Raw genomic sequence first — 18,261 nt, 5'->3', positions numbered from 1 at the left:
GGCTTATTACACCACAGTTTAAATAACGTACCGTGAGTACTAAGTGTTTAATTCAGCTGATTGCGGTACATTTCCCGTCGCGGCTTCCTGTAAACAGAATTAAGCTGCATGTTTACACTGAGTGTTTATATTGGCCTTGCATGCGGCACGCCGTGCCCACGAAACACAAAACCTCTAAAAAACTTCTTGAAACGACTAAAAAGGTATGCAGACATCTACCCAGACAACACACTACATCCCAGGGACTTCCCAAATAAGTCCAAACGTCCCACATCCCAACAAGGTGGTTTTTAGGATGTCCTTTAGACATGTGCATAGGGATCATTCCTAAAACATCCCTTGTAGGATCTGATTGGGACTTCAAGTTAGCGGTGAAATAAGCTACCGTGTTGAAAATTGGCGATCCTAAACAATCGGAAACAGCAACTCCGGAGAGCATGGTTGGCGCGCGTGCACAATTGCATATCTACATGCACATGAAAAGCAATATATCCGCATTTTTTGTGAAAGTGTTCGTTTTTTTTGTTTGTTTCTTTCTAAATGTCGCGCCGTTATGAGGACGAGGGATCGATTGCTGTCTGCGTGAGCAAGTGTTGCACTTGGTAAAGGCGGTACAGCGGTACGGCGCACGTACTCGCGCCACGCACGCGTGCTTTCACGAAAAGATCAGAGAACGGCGGCCGCACCGCACGAGCGGTGGTGTCGTATTTATAAAAACACCGACATATTAACTTTAGAAGAATTGAATGAAATATTGTTATTTTATTGTTTTCTTTCTTAGGGTTAATACGCAATTGTTCTTTAATTGCGCTTACTGCGAGCCAACACCTGCTCAAATAGTGGACGATTTGCTGCGAGCACTGCGCAGACATTGCCATCGCCATCATGGCGCCCGGCGTGTTTGGAGTTCGGATAGATCAGACTCTTCGTTGGCCTCGTTTTTAGGTGTTTGATCCGTGACGTTTCGTCGAAAAATCACAAGCGCGCATGCCGTAGGTGTTTGCCTGGTTGCAAGATCTTGCCGATTTCAACGTTTTTCCACCTCTTCGGTAAGTACTTGACATGCCTGGATTACTGCAATCAGCACGTTCTTAGCACTTTCTTCTTTGGCTCACCACCGCGCGCAGGTTGGCGTACGCTGAACTGGACTCTCGAAGCAAGAATGGCACGTGGGAGTAAGTTTTATTTGTGACGCAATTTGGTTTTATCTTCCACAGAAACTGTTAAGCTCACAATGCTGATATGTTGTTGTTGTCGCCACGTGTGTAGATTGACACCGCGATCGTGGAACACATGGCTGATCTGCCTCGAATAACTGCAAGCCGGCGCGTGCGTAGTGCCGTGGAGAACGATCAGAGTCCTGGACGACAAAGAAAAAAACTTCAAAGGTTTGTTGTACATGTTTTCCACGGCAACTGACATAAACGTAAAAAAAAATGGAATAGTCAAATGCATGTGTCAAGCTTAACCATTTGTAGTGGGCTGTGCACATGAATTAAGCATTGCTGCACACAAGACTGGCTTGCCCTCAGTTTATGCCCAGTACCAAATTTTTTGCTCTCATTATGACACCATTTGTAAGAAAAGCCAGAACTTATGTTCAAAACAGCGCATATTCTTGCTATTCTTTTATTCAGTTGCACGTGTGAGTCCTGCTGCTGGCCATCAGTTAGACGGTTATCAGAAGAAAAGGGCACAGCCCAGTTTTGTACTGGTATATACCGTATCGTTTGTGATTATGATCATGATTTTTGTCTTACTGAAACAAGAAACTGAAATGTAGCACATTTGTGATATGCACTGTTGCTCAGTGATATTCTTTTTGCATGTGCTAGCTGTGTACACATATTACATGATCTTTTTTCTCTTTTTTCAGCTGCTTCTAGTAGTGGTGCCCCTGGTGTGCACCTTTACCCCAAATGTCTGCACCTTTGCCTACCGGTAATGACATAGAATGTGCTCAGCTTCCTGGACATAGGCATGTAGGTTACGAGACGGAAAACGTGCAGCTTAGACTTCATGCTTGTAAATGCGAAAGTCGTAACCGACATAATTAGAGTAAGCTAAAAGGAGAAATTTCTGCTTATCAGCAAGTAATTATGAAGCAGGTTTTACTCCTCTTAAGGGGGGACGTGGGTCCTAAAATTTTTTCTTTATTTTTGAGTCAATATGAACTAAACTTCACTGTCTTGACCAGATTTTTATGCTGATTTCAAATATGTAATTAGTTTTTTAATAGCTGCACTAGTTCAAAAGATCTCAAGGTTCGAAAAAATAATTAGTGCCTGCTTCTTACGGGGCTTTTAGGCAATTTCGACCTACTAAAACCAATATGTAAGTGCATGGGCCCAATGCCCAGATCATGCTGTAGGGGGTGATGCTATTTTATTCCCTTGAGAGCACTGTGAAGGTCAGAAAACAGATGAACACTCACTGGTGGTTATTTTTTCTGATTCACTCTCATTAGTATACTTAATTAAAATTTGTAAAATGGTGCTAGAGTAATGCAAATAGCATCACCCCCCAGATCGTTTCAATACGAGTAAAATGATACCAAATTTGTGATTTTTACTCAGCAACAACATGGAAAAAAACCCCGTAAGGCTGAGTGCGTTGAGCAAAAATATCAAACTGAGAAAAACGCATTTGAAGTTTCAGACAACTGTAACTTTTGTGGAAGTGCAGCCACAGCACTAGTGGTTATATCATTTGATAGGTTTCTTCTTCACGAGAACAGCCATACCAAATATGTGACCATGACCTGCCAATGTACTGGCAAAATCTTCTTATAAAGCCACATAGTGCACCCAGTACCAGAGTGATAAACTCCACCTTTAGCAATTCATAGGCCTGTACCAATTCCTTGCAAGCTAAAGAAATACAAAATTTGTCTATGAATGTGGCTTTGCAACAGGCAAATAAAATAGACAGAGAAATTAAGTCTAAAAAGCACGTGGGTTATTTATTAAACCAAAAATCAGTTATTATTGTCCAGCAATAGCACTTGGCTCAACAGCAGGCAAGGGCTGTACTCGGGGTCCCCTGCTGGTTTGTGTAATTTTGAAAGTCTGTGCTTGGTGTCACTACTGTATAAGTGCTCCTTTTGCAACTTCCAATGTCAGTTTTTAACCTTCTCAAGGCTGTGGAGCACAAATCAATTTCCCAAAGTGTAACACGGCGTCTCTGCAATTTCGGTGTTGCTCTGTCAGGTCGTGGTTGAAGCGACTACCGTTGCACCCTTGTCGACAGTATTTGTGGCCCTAATTTAATGCATTTCACTTCAGATGACATTAATTATCTTAGCACCACTACCACCAGCTACGTCCTACGAGAAACGCTTCTCGCGCGAGTCGCACCTATGATAATAAAGCACAGGCTTTGAATGCAGCCTATACCCTCTGCCTTGAAAAAGGTCACTGCTTGAGCCGAACTCGGAACGAAGCACAAGCCCAAAGAACGTTTTTATCACGGATAAATTCTGTGCCATTTTCCTTGCCGTCGTTCACCAACATCCAACGGCTTGAACTTCCGCTGCTTCGTTGCGCGCTGCGATGCCAAGCACTCCTCCCGTCGCCGTATTTCCCGCGCACTCGGCAGTCCCGCATAGTATGCCATACGAACGCGGTTTCGAATGCCACTGAAGCGTTGCCTAATGATCTAATGATCCGATGGCTGCAGCTTGACCAAGGGGAACCGGGCAGTTCTCGTAGACTCGACGCTCCGGTAGCGACAAGTAGTTTCGGCATCGCGCCCTCGTACGCTTCGCGCGTCTTCTTTACATGAGAATCTCCGGATGTGCCAGCACAAAATAAGGTAACTGTGTGTCGGCCACGAACGCGAGCGTAAGCAGAGGAAGATGACACTTGTAACAACACACGAGCACACGACACCGGCAACACGGCAGCCGTGAGCGCAAAAACAAAAATACAAAAACAAAATGGCCGCCTCGGGTTGCGCCAGCCAATGGGAGGCGCGAGAGAAGGGGCTCGCCTCGCGCGCGCGCGCTCTGGCCAATGAGCGTTCTACAAACACCCTTCGGAAAAGCGCGGATAGCGGCCGTTCTGTTGCAGCGACGCCATTTTGAAACGCCGCAAAATGTACACAAAGAAAACAGCTTCAAAACAAGCCAAAGATGGCGGCGATCAGCCAGCTGCTGCGCCCGCGGCGCGCGCGGGAAGTTTGAACAAATTTTGCCTGTTGAGATGCATTTTGCGGCTCCCGTGGTGTCTTAAAAATAAGTTTTAACCCATTTCCCGGGCGAAATCGGCCATAATATTTTGAGGGCAGCTGCTTAGGGGTGCAAACATGCCTAAAATGCGTTTTTCTCAAAACTGATTTTCTGTCCATTTTTTACTATTCTAAGACCCGCGTCCCCCCTTAAACTAGCAGACATGCAACAACACAGTTGTGCTATGTTTGTTTTGTGCGCCACTTTCATGCATATTTGTGCTTGCAGTGGATATGCATATACATGAAGGATTTGTTTTTGTTTTCCTCAGCTGCCTCTGCGAACCCCGCTCCTGGACAACAGCTGGGAGGCTCTGTGTTTAAACGCGTGCACCTTGGACGTCATGCTCGTAAATACCAATTCCTTTGTCATTCCTGGCATGAATTTCGTTGGTAAAGCAATAAGTAAAATTGTGCATTGTTGTTTTCAAGCACTTCAGTATGAACCAGGCTTAAAGGAGAAGGGACCGACAACTGGCCAGAACTTGTGATTAGATCCTGTCAGAAATGAAAAGACCGCGCTATATACTGACATATTCCAGCATCCTTTTCGCGCTGTGAGTAGGATTTATATCTCTAAATTGTGTTTAAAAGTAACAAAAAAAGGCATGTTGTGCAACCTATCGCAAGAGCCTTGAAGCTAGATTGCGGAGTTGATCACTTTGCTGTACAAAGTCACGTAGTCTGATACCGTCATGTGTGCCATTATTGGTCCTAAAAATATTAGTATGTATATTACTATCCATCCCCGCTCTATGCTGTGCTGCTTATGAGGTAAAAGGAGTTGCATGATGACAGTAACGGCGCTGCCTTCGCGGTAGCCAGTGGACCATGTCGAGCCGCAGCGCATGCGCGCGAGTACACACACACGCAGTAAACCGCCGCGCTCGAACACGAACCGCTGTCACGCTCACTGTTTGCAACATGTCTTGTCACGTGTGTATACGACTTCATATCCGTCGCAGATAGAAAAATTCGAATTACAAATGTTTCACGGCATTTTCCACATCACCATTCCTTGATTATACACTCTGACTGGTAAGCTTTCTGTCGCGTTAAAGAAAATAGGTACCATAAAAGTTGGTTGTCGGTCCCTTTAACCTCTTAACACACACACAGGACAAAATAGGCATGCTATATCCCCGTTGTGCACCATCTTTGTCCGTTTGTGTGTGCAGTATGGACATGTACAATAAGGCTTTGTTTTTGTTCTCAGCTGCCTCTACGAGCCCTGCTGTTGGACGCCAGCTGGCATGCTCTGCGTTTGAAAGCGTGCACCACAGATGTCATGCTCATAAATACAGAGTTCTCATGATTCTAGTGTTGACAAAGCAATAAGTAAAAGCAGGCACTTGTGCATCTGCAATGTCTCAGGAGACATAAGACAATATAGTCATGCTATGTTCCTGTTGTTCACCATTTTCATGCATGTTGTGTGCAGTACGTATACATACATGCAGGCTTTGTTTTTGTTGTCCTCAGCTGCCTCTGCAAGCCCTTTTGCTGGACGCCATGGAAGGCCCTCCACTCGAAAGTGTGCACCTTAGACTACACGCTCATCAATACCAAGTTCTCTGTCCTTCTCGGCATGATTGTAGTGCCATATAATAGTGAGGCAATAAATCATTTTTGCTGGTCACTTGATGTTCCATGCATGTTGCTTGGTTTCTGAACACCTGACTTGGTTTTAAGTTATCTAGTTATCTATGTGAAAAAGGTGGGTTGGTTGGACGAGGAATATGCTTTCCTAGAGAGGCAACTGGCTCTCTCAGGTAGGGGGTGGTCGAGCGCGATGAAGCAAGTTAACATGTTACGGGAGCAGATGTCCCACCCTTTTGAAATAATCCTGCAGTAAAAAGTGGCCACATGTCCCAATAACATCCCACACGCATGCAGTTTTGGGACATCCCAAAAAGGTCTTTTTTTGTATCACTTGGGATGTTTTTGCACCTTGTGTGGGACGTCTTTTGGATGTCCCGAACTCCCAAAAGGGATGTCATTTGGATGTCCCTAGGATGCCTTTGCGTTGTCTGGGTAGGTATATTATGCAACGTTGAATAAACGTTTTTCACGAGAAGTTTTTTAGAAGACGTTGAAAAAACGTTTTTTTACAAGAAGTCTTTTTAAAACGTTTAGTGAACATTTTTTGCTAGAGCTTTTGCCATTAAAATGCGCACATATGAATTTTGGTCGCTCGTATACGTTCGTAATCGCAAATATTGGTCGCCTGAACCGCATGCGCAATAAAAAGAAAGGGTATCGGGTTTATATTTCTCCCCATTTTAACATGTGAAGATCGGTAAACCAAATTTTCCCATCTTTTAGCCCACCATGCACGTGAACGATACAAAATCATTCGCCGAACATCGATCACCATCGTTTAATTGATGAAATAAAATGTGATACAATGTATGGGCAGTATGGGGACCGAGAGTGCCCCTGGACCCTTCGAGCGTCATCTCCAGTTAGTTCGTTCGCGCGCAGACCATGCTTGCTGAGGCGCGCTCCTAGCGAGGGCGGAAGAAAAGCGTCTTTTCCTCACCACCATCTCGCCTCACCTTCCCGCCGTCGAGAGGCGAGACATGGCCTCCGAGATAGCGGGCGCGTCCCCCCCCCCCCATCTCGGAGGCCATGGTCGAGACATGTCGCCACCCATGGTCGCCATTGGTCGCCACACACTTCGTCATTCTACGTCATCGTGTCGTGCCCTCTCATTGGCCACCCGTGACGCCGCTCTGGCGCTCTCGCCGCTCTCGCTCTTATCTCGCTCCCTTTCCACCGAAGCCGCCGACGATAACTGCGCAGTATAGTTTCAAGCGTTTCAAGTTGAATATCCTTTCTCCGTCTTTTCGGAATGTGCTTCTTGTTCGTCCTGCTATTTTTTCGTGTCAAAACTCCAGGACCTCATTGTCTTCCAGACACCCAACAGACGTAAGTGTCATTTTTAGCTTTCCGCGCGAAAGGGTCTGCCATGGAAAGAAAAAAGAAAGCTATCGGCTCCCTATCGCGTCGGCAAAAACATCGCCGACTTCATGCTGCAGTTGAGCCGCTTTTTCGCCAGACTGCCTCGATGCAAAATAATGAAAGTAACTTTTCAGCACAAAACTCAACTACTGAAAGCGTAGATAATGCCTGCCTGGTTACAATCTGTGTTGAGGGTGATGAATGTGGAAGTGCGTCACCTGAACCCGCCGACAGGTCACCTGAACGAATTATACATGAGAGCGCCAGCTCATGCCCGTGTTCAAGTAACTTTGCTGTGAGGCCTTAGAAGGATGTGCAGAAGGCGTCAAAACATATGCTTCGAAAATGTTCCGATTTGTCATAATTTTTGAAAGACATGGGGTAAGCTGTTGCACGCACATGCTTGGCTGACTTCATTGTGCCATTTGCGTGCAGGATGAAAATAAAGTTCTGAGTATTGCCGAAACCACGACACAATTGTGAAGGCCACCGTTGTGGAGGAACTCGTTGATTTTGCTTACCCGGGATTCTGAAACATACCTAAATTTAAGCGCATTGTGTGGGCAATATTAACTGTTCAGCTGCACTTTCCTTTGGCTGTTACAAGTTTTCTACTGTTAACTAGGTTTTGCTGTTGTGCTTCTGTGTATCTGTGGTTGAAATTTCTAAAGTATCTTGTTTTCTGTACTCATAAGTGACCTCAACACACTTGGTAAAAATTTTTAGCACATAAGCAACACAAAGCCGAAAAGGGACAATCTGTGCACTAACTTAAAAAAAATGATTTATTGCACACGAGGCACTTGTAGACAATGGGGTGGTGCCCTCAAGCTTAACCAAGGTGCCATGCAGAGAGATGTCTTCTTCCGCTTTATTTTAGCAAAATATACGGCATACTGATCACTTCGCGAACTACTCCATGTTCAAGAAAGTCAGTGCTTCATTCGAGAAGGACAGTCGAGGAGTGCTAACAAAATTGATACCCCCTATTGCAATTTTTGCAGCTTCTATTATCAACTTCGTTAGTTCAACTCTATTAGCTGATAAAACATTTGTGTTCTGAAAGAAAGGTTCCCACTCACATGCTCTACACTGTAACGCCAGACATCCATCGTGTTTACAAGATTACAATGCTGTCTTATAAATGCCATTGTATGTACCGCAACTAGGCAGGACAACAGAAAGGAACAGACGAACACTGTTGTCCTGTCTAGTTGCGCTACTTACGATGGTATTTACTATGTCGAGACACTAACTCACCCAACATTCGCTCGCCTCTTTTAAAAATGCTCTCTTAACCTATCATTCCTGCAGTGGCCCATTTCCCGGCATACTGCTTACCACATGAAAGAGGTATCTGATAAATGACAGCTTCTCTGCATTCCAGAAACTGTGTCCTATGTTGTTTCTTGCAGGCAGTCGTCGTCTTTGGTGCTTGAGTGCTGATTCTGCAAATCGATTTCAGCTTGCATCGAGCTGAAAAACTACTTGCACATTAGCACGTGATGCCAACCTTTTTATTCTGTACTTGAATAGCGCAACAACTCAACGGAACACATAGCACATTGGAAAGATTCACACACAACACGTCACTCAAACAAAGGTGTTAGTCGCAGAGGTCCCGATTAGGAAGTACTGCTCCATTGCTCTAGTCTGCCATTCCAACAGTGATGTTGCTCAAAAAGGAATAGCTGTTGTGCCACACTTGCACGAAATTTTGCACTACATAATAAGGTTGATGTCACTTGCTAATGTACAAATAGTTTTTCCGCTCCATGAAAGCTGAAATCGATTTGCAGAATTAGCAGCCAAGCATCGAAGAAGACAACTGCTTGCCAGAAACGACATAGAATGCGGTTTGTGGAATGTGGAGAAACTGTCGCTTATCAGATACCTCTTTCCTGCAGTAAGCAGTATGTCGTGTAAACAAGCAGCTGCATGAATGATAGGTTAATAGAGCATTGTAATCTTGTAAATAAAGTCAATGATGGGTGGCTTGCATTGTCCTGCAGAGCGTGTGGGTGTGAACCTTTCTAGCAGAACTCAAAGGTTTTATCAACCAATAGAGCTTAACTAACGAGATTGATAATATTATAAGCTGCCAAAATCGCAAATATCCGTACCACTTGTGTTAGTACTCTGTCCCTGTCCTTGTCAGATAAAGAATAGACTTTCTGGAATGTGCAGTAGTCTGTGAGTTTATGAGTGTTATGTATGTCTAAAAATGAAGTGGAAAAAGACAAATCTCGGTGCATTGCTTCTTGGTGCAGTGTGAGTGCACCGGCATTGTGCAACCGTTTGCCTCGTGTGCAATAAACCATTCTACTGAAAGTTAGTGCACATGTTGTGTCTCCATTTTTGTTCTTGTGTTGGTTATGCGAAAAAATTCTTTGCATGTGCTACCAACTAGGGCGAATTTTTCCCTAAACCAGTGTCACCCTGTGCTACGGTGTTTGTTGTCGTTTAACCAAACTAGCCTCTTGTTTCGTTTTATTTGTTTCTTTGTTATGCTGGTGTAGGTGCATGCTTGACTGAAACATTTTCTTGGCTCATCGTGCCTTTTGTGTGCAGGCGGAAATTAGAATTCCAGGTATTCCCAAAACCACGATATTATTGACACACACCATTGTAGAGGAACTCTAAATTTTGCCTACTTAAGATTCTTTAGCATATCTAAATTTACTTCATTGAGACAAAATAAGCCATTGAACTGCTCCTATTGACGTTTACAAATGTTCGATGATTTAGCAAAGTATTGCTGCTGTGCTCGTGTGTTTGCCAAGACAGCTTTCCGATTTTTGTTGTGCTGATACATGTCTGATTGATTGAGACACGTACTTTACTGTGCCTTTTGCGTGCAGGTTCTTGGACAAAGTCATCAATTACATTGCTCCAGCCTATGTCAAGTGGTCAACATATTGTTTGGAATTGCTACAATAAAGGTTATGCATGATAACAACATTTGTTGGAATTTCGCATTTACTTTTGGAAGCGTGGTATAACGCATACCATAAAACACAAGTAATGAAAATGGCCCCACATCAAAATGCTTAGATGTGTTGAGAACAATGAATTAAGGCAATGTCATGTCTGAATAAATAGGGCTAACTAATTCTTTGGCCAGAAGTACACCAATTTTGCTGAGATAAAAAATTCTTGAACACAGGGTGTCGCCGGAGCCGCTTCGACAAGCGACTTTTCGACAAGCGCTTCGACTTTTCTTCAAGGCTGGAACTTGAAGACAAGTTAGTTTGTCAAAATGTTGGCTCCAGCAACACGCTAGTCAATTCGTTGTATCTTGCCAGTGTTTTGCTATCACGTTTTAGCTGTTCACTGTCAAGCGTAACAGGTAAAGGGATGCCTGCGTAATATGGCGTCACATTAATTTCTCGAGCTACTCTAGCGAGCAAAATTGATAAGTCAAAAGAGGCAGAAGTTCAGGGGAAGATGGAAGCTTGAAGAGATGAGAAATTCTTGGACACGGGGTGTCGCTGGAGTCAGTGCTTCGACAAGCAAACTTGTCTTCTTCAAAGCTGTGAATTGACAAGTCCGCTTGTCGAAATGGCTCCAGCGACACCCCGTGTCGAAGAATTTGTCATCTCGTCAAGCTTCCATCTTCCCCTGAACATCTGCTTTTTTTTTAATTATCAATCCTGCTCGCTAGAGTAGCTCCAGAAATTAATGTGACGCCATATTACGCAGGCATCCCTTTACCTATTACGCTTGACAGGGAACAGCTAAAACGTGATTGCAAAAGGCTGCATGATGCAACGAATTGACTAGGGCAAGCTCCTCAACAAGCTGGTTTGCATGAAAAATAAATGTCTAAAAAAGCTCTTAAAAAGATCTAGCAAGAAGTTTTTTAGAATTCTTGCAAGCAGTTTTCTAGACTTCTAATAACGTGGCGTTAGCACAGCTACAGGAAGTTTTCAAGCTGCTTACGTCTAAATAACATCTCAACTAAACTTCTAATATACTTTTGGAGTTTCCTTTCTAGATGTTTAGTAGAAGTTTTCTAGCTTTTCTTGTGTTTCGTGGGTGATTGCTTAGAAGGCTGAAGTGTTGCGCTGCTAAAATCGTGGTCATGGTTTCGATTCACGCATACAGCAGCTGCATTTCGATGGGAGCGAAATGCAGTAACACCGGCGTACTTAGATTTACGTACACGTTAAAGAAACCCTGGTGGCCGAAATTAATCCGAATTAATCCACCACGGCGTGCCTCGTATTAATGTCATGCGTTCGGCACGTAATAAAAAGCCTTGCATGCCGCTTTGGAAACGAGCTGAAAAAAGAACCAAGGTGGCAATTAAATTTTCGATGGCTTCGCGAATTCAGATGCGCTTATTATTGGGCACAAATCTCGGCATAATCATAAACATGCGCGATCCCAGTGGGTATTGTATAGTATCAGGGGCGTAGCCAGAAATTTTTTTCGGGGGGGGGGGGGGTCCAACCATACTTTATGTATGTTTGTGCGTGCGTTTGTATGTGTGCGTATACGCAAGCAAAATTGAAAATTTTCGGGGAGGGTTTGAACCCCCCCCCCCCTTGGCTACGCCCCTGTATAGTATGATGCCGACCAAGCGAGCTGTCGAAACAACCAAAGCGACATTCGAATAAGCGAACACGGTGCGTGATCAGGCGTCGATATTATTCGAAATGAAACACGCCTCTGCAAGAAACGTGCATCGTCGAAGTGGGCATGAAATATTTATTTATTTTTGTTTGCGTATATCATTATGCTGTCAAAGGGAGCTCTAAAAAAATCCAAGGTGACATTAAACTTGCGATCCGACGTTGTTATCATTCGATGCAAACCTCGGCAAAAGTGAAACTCCCACGAAACTGAACACTGCGCATTGCGATGCAGCCAGGGACTCAACAGGGCAGATGTAAATTTATGCTCTTCACACTGAGCTCATAATAAATTTAAAGCCGCACGACAAACTTGGCATCCAAGCAATTGAAAAGTTATCAATAGAAAACGCACGCGAAAGCGTGCTGGATGGTTGCTGACAGCTCCGAGTAGACACGACTGCCGCAACGAATGTGCGTTTTACCGGTAACATAATTACAGAACTCGCGCAGTCACCTCCCTATTCATGTCAAAGAAATGTGCCCGTTCAGCATCTGCACGCACGTAGCGCTCGCACAAACAGCATCGCCCTTGAAGGGGTATTCAGACGGGGGAGAAATGATCGGGGGGTAAAGGCGGAGCCAAGTGACGTCAACTCGCGAGGAGAAGTATCCACAAATGCCCCCCACTCACACGGACGGGGCGAACGGAGGGGGAGACCAGTGTTACCAGACTACTCCTGTGGCTTGTACCGGCCGTTTCACCAGCTGCTGACGACGATGACCCCAGCTACAGATGACCCCAACTGCAGACTGGACACCCACTGCCGCTCTCTGCAGGAGCAAGCGCAACAATGTGGCCAAACAAGAGCCCGAAATTCCGCCACATCCCCCACCGCCGGGGGATCGTTTGTCCTTTCGGGGAAAACGTCACCGTCTCCTCCGAGGAGGCGCGGGGGGGTCACGCCCACTCGCTAATCCGTGACGTCGCGGTCACGTGATCCGCAATCCCCCCGCCTCCCCCGAGCATTTCTCCCCCGTCTGAATACCCCTTGACGACCTGCTCGGTCCCGCAAAGGTGGTCGGTTCGGGAGTAGTGGAGCGCTGCGGTTGCGTGAGCGAGGCTAGAGTGTACTCTAGTGAGCCAAAGCTAAGCTAGGCTAGCGCTTCAGCCTACATCCTACACGTCAGTTTCGTTGGCATTTATGTTCTTCATAACGGCAGCTGTCGGAAGTCTGCCGCGCAATGCCGAAGAAAAACACGCCGAAAAGTGCCGCTGTCAGGCAATGGACCAGTAGATCGCAGTGCTACTTCCTCTATGGAGAAACGATATTTTGCCATCCATGTGGAAAGCAGGTGAGAATTGACCTTGGAAAGGTCAGCAATATTTTGAGTTTGACGTCCACTCTGAAACACGCATAGGCATAAAGCTCCCAACATTGCTTACGCAACTGCCAATTTCAATTACCCCTTAACCTACGCGAACAACATGTATTTTGTGGGCATTTCGCGGGCACTCAGATTCATTGTCTTGTTATTTTGATATCCGCATCTGTGAACTCGCATGAAACAGGAAATGTGCGGTGCATTCTCGGTTGGATACTGGTATAAGCATTTTGATTTTAATATGCACGCTTGGGCTCGTGCTATCTAACTTCGCCATTTGCTCAGCGTTTGTCAACAGCCGCGAGGGAAAAAAGAGCAAGTGCAAGTGAACTAAAGTTCCACGTATCCAACGCAAGCTGGATGCAAAAGAGGCAACAACACTTTCCTTGGTATGCTTGAAACAACTAGAAAAAACGAGCGGTGATACCATCGCCTGCTTTTTGTGAACTCGTCCTTGAGGGTACCTACCCCTCCGGATCCCACGACGACCGAGTACTGCTGCTCTCCACAAATGCAGCAGCTTATATGCACAAGGCTGCTGCACTTGTCAGGTTCTTTTATCCAGAATTATTGCATGTCACTTGTCTTGCCCATAGGATTCATCGGGTCTGAAGAGCTGAGAAAGTCGTTCAGTTCTGTTAACGAACTAATAGCTGCAGGCAATACAGTGTTCCTTAAGACGCCTTCGCGCGTTCGTGCCTAGAGCAGTTGCCGGATGTGCCTCTTCTACCAAAGCCCGTTGTTACCCGCTGGGGAACTTGGCTGAAGGCAGTGGACTACTACAACAAACACTTCGCTGGTGTTACGGCTGTTAACAGCTTTGCAGTGGACGAGAGCATCGCCGTGAGAAGAGCCTAGACTGTTCTACACCCCGATACACTTGAATCCGACTTGGCCGATTTGTGTGCTCATTTTACTTTCCTTGCACAAAGCATACCGAAACTTGAAAGTTCGGGCACCACTCTCACTCGGAGTGTAGAGCTAATTTTGGACGTGCAGGAAAGGTTCGCCATGGTCGTCAACGGACCTGTCGCTGATAGAGTCACCTCGAAGTTTAAATCTGTCTTGGACCGGAATCCCGGATTTTATATGCTAAAACAAGTGTCTAACGTTCTGAGCGGTGCAGATTCCAAGATTCCAGATGCAATTAGAGCATCGAGAGTGCCGGACTACAAGTACGCTCCACTGACTTCAGTGGACGCCATGCGTTCTTTTTCCGCATAGAAACAAATACTGGCTGAAAGAAGGCAGAATTTCAAGCCCGAAAACCTTGAGATGGTGCTGGTTTGCCATTGCTTTCATAGCCTTTCTCACAGTGTCCAATCAACCCAGCTTTCACCTCAATCTGTTCAAGTGGTCGCTCTACTTGTAAATCTTTTCATGAAAAAAAAAATAAAATTAACTTTCCCAAAGCACAGGGTTTGCCTGCTGTGTTTGTTAGAAGTCGAAGATTTGTCCTGAAACACGCTACTGACATAATTATGACTTGTGCCTATATATGCCTAAACGGTAGTTTTTAACGGCTATTTATGCCTAAATGACAGTTTTAAGGGCCTATTATAGGCGCCTAAAACTTTGTTTATTCGTGCCTGAACTTCTGGTCTCTACTCATGACAATGCGGCGGAGGATTCTCGGCGGCCCGATCGCTACAGGTTGCGAAGTTTCTTGCGAAACAGGTGAAAAACTTCGACATTTAAATTCCGCCCCTAACCAACTCCGTAATTGTGCCTTTTCCTACTCAAATACTTAACGTGCACGTTTGGCGCGCTTGGCGTTCACTCGGCCACCGACGGTGGCACGAATCGTGCAGCCGATCTAGTGCCGACGTAGCTGGCAGTGCACCTCCGGCCGACCCTTTTCGGATGTCTGGTGGCCAGTGAAGTCGGCTGCCGGCTATTTGCCAGTGATCAGCCAAACGTCGGCAGTCGGCCAGCGTTGCTTGGGACGTACACCACTGCAAAGCAAAGCCCTAACTGTAATGATAATAATTGATAACATAAAAATACAAGGTTTGCATATTTATAAAACAATACATTTGCAATTAAAGAAATTGTAAAAAGATAAAATTATAGAGCCAGGATACAAAAGTTAACATAAAACAAAGCAAGCAGAACGACAGAGTTTAGGTTGTCTTTCCAAAATGCATTTAAATAAAAAAAGATGTTATATGGTTGCAAAATCGGTCGAAGGGACACTAAAGTGGAACAATAAATCGACTTAGATTGGTTAATTGGGCTCCAAGAACCCTATGCCTGCTAAATTCGCCATCACATGTTTATTAATACAAAAAGATTCAAGATCAAAATTTTGTTTTTAGATATTGCGTCAGATTTTGCACGTTCTCTCGCTTACAAGCCTCTTCTCGGAAAAATTGTTTTTTTTTTGGTGTACCTTCAAAAATTAAGAGTGCAATAAAATATGCACGAAAAATGACATTCTTTTTACGCCACTGTAGCAATTTATAGCCTACTCAATTTCAGGTGCTGCTGTGCGCTTCTTCGTTTCTCATCCCGCGACTTGTTCAAACCCTTATCAGCCTTCTATTCAATCCCTTGATTCTCAGCCGGCACACTGATGCCGCCGCTTTGTTTGGGTCCGCGGAGCCGGAGTTTTCAGCGTCAAATATGCAGGCAGGTTGAGCGAGATCGTCGGGACCTAGTCGGGACTGCATCAAGGACAAGCGTCGGCGTTCCCCTAAGAATTCAGACTTCAACACCATTGATAACATGCACGTAGTCTCTCAATGACACAATGCAGTGATGCTACTGGCTTATGCCACTGGAGCAGGCAAAATTGCGTTTTGGAGCAGCAAAACTAGCTTTTGGAGCAGGTGCTCTGCCTTCAACAATTCATTCTGAGCTGAAGAATTCTTAAAAAAGTAATAAACATCCACCACAGCAGCGTCGACATCCGAGCCAACAGCACTCAAGCCGCGGGCAAATGAGTTGCGCACTTTGTGCAAGCAGCACTCTCCTACATCTATGATGTCAGGGTATGCTTCCTGCATCTTTTTTCTGAAGCTTTTCATTGCATTAGGGCCATCCGTAGAAAAGCAAATGACATTTTTCTGCGGGAGGTCCATCATTGCTCTCCGCACTTCACTAGCCAAAATTTCCGAAGTCGCAGAGCCCAGCTGGAAAGACTGTAGGTGTTCCACAACTCGCTGCATTTTGTTGGAGAAATGCCTAACTACAACATGAAGTTGTTGGCACCTCTGTTCAGGAAGAGGGGTCTCGTCAATGCTAACAGATAAAACCACATCCGGCTTGTTCAGCTCGTCAAGCACAAGTTTCTTGAAATACGGCCCGAGGCCATCACTAACTATGTAGGATGCCTTGAACCTCTTACAACTAAACTGCTTCGCTGTTTCGGAATCTCCAAATAACTTGGGAAACAAGGCAGTTGCTGTGTCGGCCCACGAGTATAGGATGCCCTTGAGAGTCATGCCAAGCACAAACAGAGTTTCTGCATTTGTCACGCGGTCACACTGCAAAACGTTCCATGGACTGCCGAATTCCAAAGTCGGCTGGATCGTTTTCGGCCGCTGCAGCCCACCTGAAGCATCAATGTGCCGTTTCATGGCTGCATGTCGCTTGACTGCTGCTACGCCATGTTGCCTACAGTTGATGCTTTGATTACAAAAAAAAAACACAAAACGCAGTTCCTTCGTCCGCTTGACAGGGGCGTAGCCAAGGGGGGATTGGGGGGTTCAAACCCCCCCCCCCCCGAAATTTTTCAGTTTTGCTTGCGTATATATACACGCACACATACAAACGCACGCACGAACATACATAAAGTATGGTTGAACCCCCTCCCCCCCCCCCCGAAAAAAATTTCTGGCTACGCCCCTGCCGCTTATATTGATACAGTATAACCTCATTACAACAGACCTTCATAGTGAAGAGGATTTTGGTCTGTTGTAAAGGGAGTATGTAAAATCCAAGTACTGTTACAACAGACTTTCATGTAAACACTGAATGGGTCTGTCGTAACCGGAGAGAATTACGAGTCACAAACATGCTCTTATTTTTAACGGGGGACCCCCAAAAAATGCGATTTTTGGAAAATCGCATTTTCAGTTTCTGTAGCCCATTTCTATCTGATTCCAAAATATCTTCAATGAAAACTACGTAGAAGTGCTATAAAAAAATTGTTTTGCGTCTGCCGACTTGGCGAAAATTGCGGAAATATAAAAAAAAGCGTTTTTCAAAATTATAGCTCGGCAACGGCGCAACTGGGCGCCACCATTTTGGGCTCGTCGTAAAGAGCATTTCTCCACGTTCAAGTTCTCCGTTTCAGCTGGCTCCTCCATTCAGTAACAAGCGTACGAAAAACACGTTTTGGCTGTGATAAGAAGTGCAGTGCCAACACGTGTCAAACGTCATCACCGTCTTGTGTTACGTCATAGGCCAGCTGCCTATATATACTTCATTGTCTGCTAAATAAAGCATTCTGCGTTGGCTACTGGCCTGGCTCTGTCACTTTGGCGTAAGCTACAACAGTGGCGACGAGGGTGGGACTCACGCTTCCTGGGCGCTGAATGTAACCACCACCTTCGCCTACCACCACGTAACGTCGGCGGCCATGGCCATGGCTACGAGTCTCGGCACCCCAAGTTTCGACGAAAATCAAGATAAGTGGGAGATTTACTTGACTCAGCTGGAGGCATTCTTTGAAGCAAATGATATTAACAAAGAGGATAAGAAAAGGGCGCTTCTGATTTCGACGCTATCATCGAAGGTGGTAGGCGTTCTTGCGGGACACTGCGCTCCCCGTAAAGTAAATGAGCTGAGTTACCAAGAAGCACTCGCTTTCCTAAATGCCCACTATGCGCCGAAGAGTAACGAGGTTGCCGCAAGTTATAAGTTCTTCACTAGGGACCAAACGGCCACTGAATCTGTCCGAGGCTATGTCGTTGAGCTCCGCAAGCTGGCAGATAAGTGTAACTTTGGCACCGGTTTTGACCGTATGTTACGTGACCGCATCGTTTGTGGCATCCGAAATCGCGCTCTGCAGCAGACGCTGCTTGAAAGAAGTGAGCTCACACTGGCCGAAGCGGTAAACATTGCTACGGCTGCCGAAGCCGCTGCGCAGGAAGTTAGCGCC

General features: G+C 45.4%; 1 long non-coding RNA gene across 4 annotated transcripts; it reads left to right on the top strand.

Moving 5' to 3' along the window:
• The first annotated feature begins 1,155 nt into the window (after positions 1 to 1,155).
• LOC119388283 (uncharacterized) lies at positions 1,156 to 5,866 on the top strand. 4 transcript variants are annotated; one of them, XR_007415529.1, is made up of 3 exons: positions 1,156 to 1,175; positions 4,500 to 4,577; positions 5,710 to 5,866. It is a non-coding gene; the product is annotated as an uncharacterized LOC119388283 (long non-coding RNA). The 4 variants fall into 4 exon arrangements; XR_007415528.1 differs by lacking the exon at positions 1,156 to 1,175 and adding an exon at positions 1,357 to 1,388; XR_007415530.1 differs by lacking the exon at positions 1,156 to 1,175 and adding an exon at positions 1,871 to 1,941.
• The last annotated feature ends 12,395 nt before the right edge of the window (positions 5,867 to 18,261 follow it).

The sequence above is a fragment of the Rhipicephalus sanguineus genome, chromosome 3 (assembly GCF_013339695.2).
Source record: "Rhipicephalus sanguineus isolate Rsan-2018 chromosome 3, BIME_Rsan_1.4, whole genome shotgun sequence".
Taxonomy (NCBI): domain Eukaryota; kingdom Metazoa; phylum Arthropoda; class Arachnida; order Ixodida; family Ixodidae; genus Rhipicephalus; species Rhipicephalus sanguineus.
Note: the sequence above shows the minus strand (reverse complement) of the source record. Positions and strands in the feature narration are given on the sequence as shown.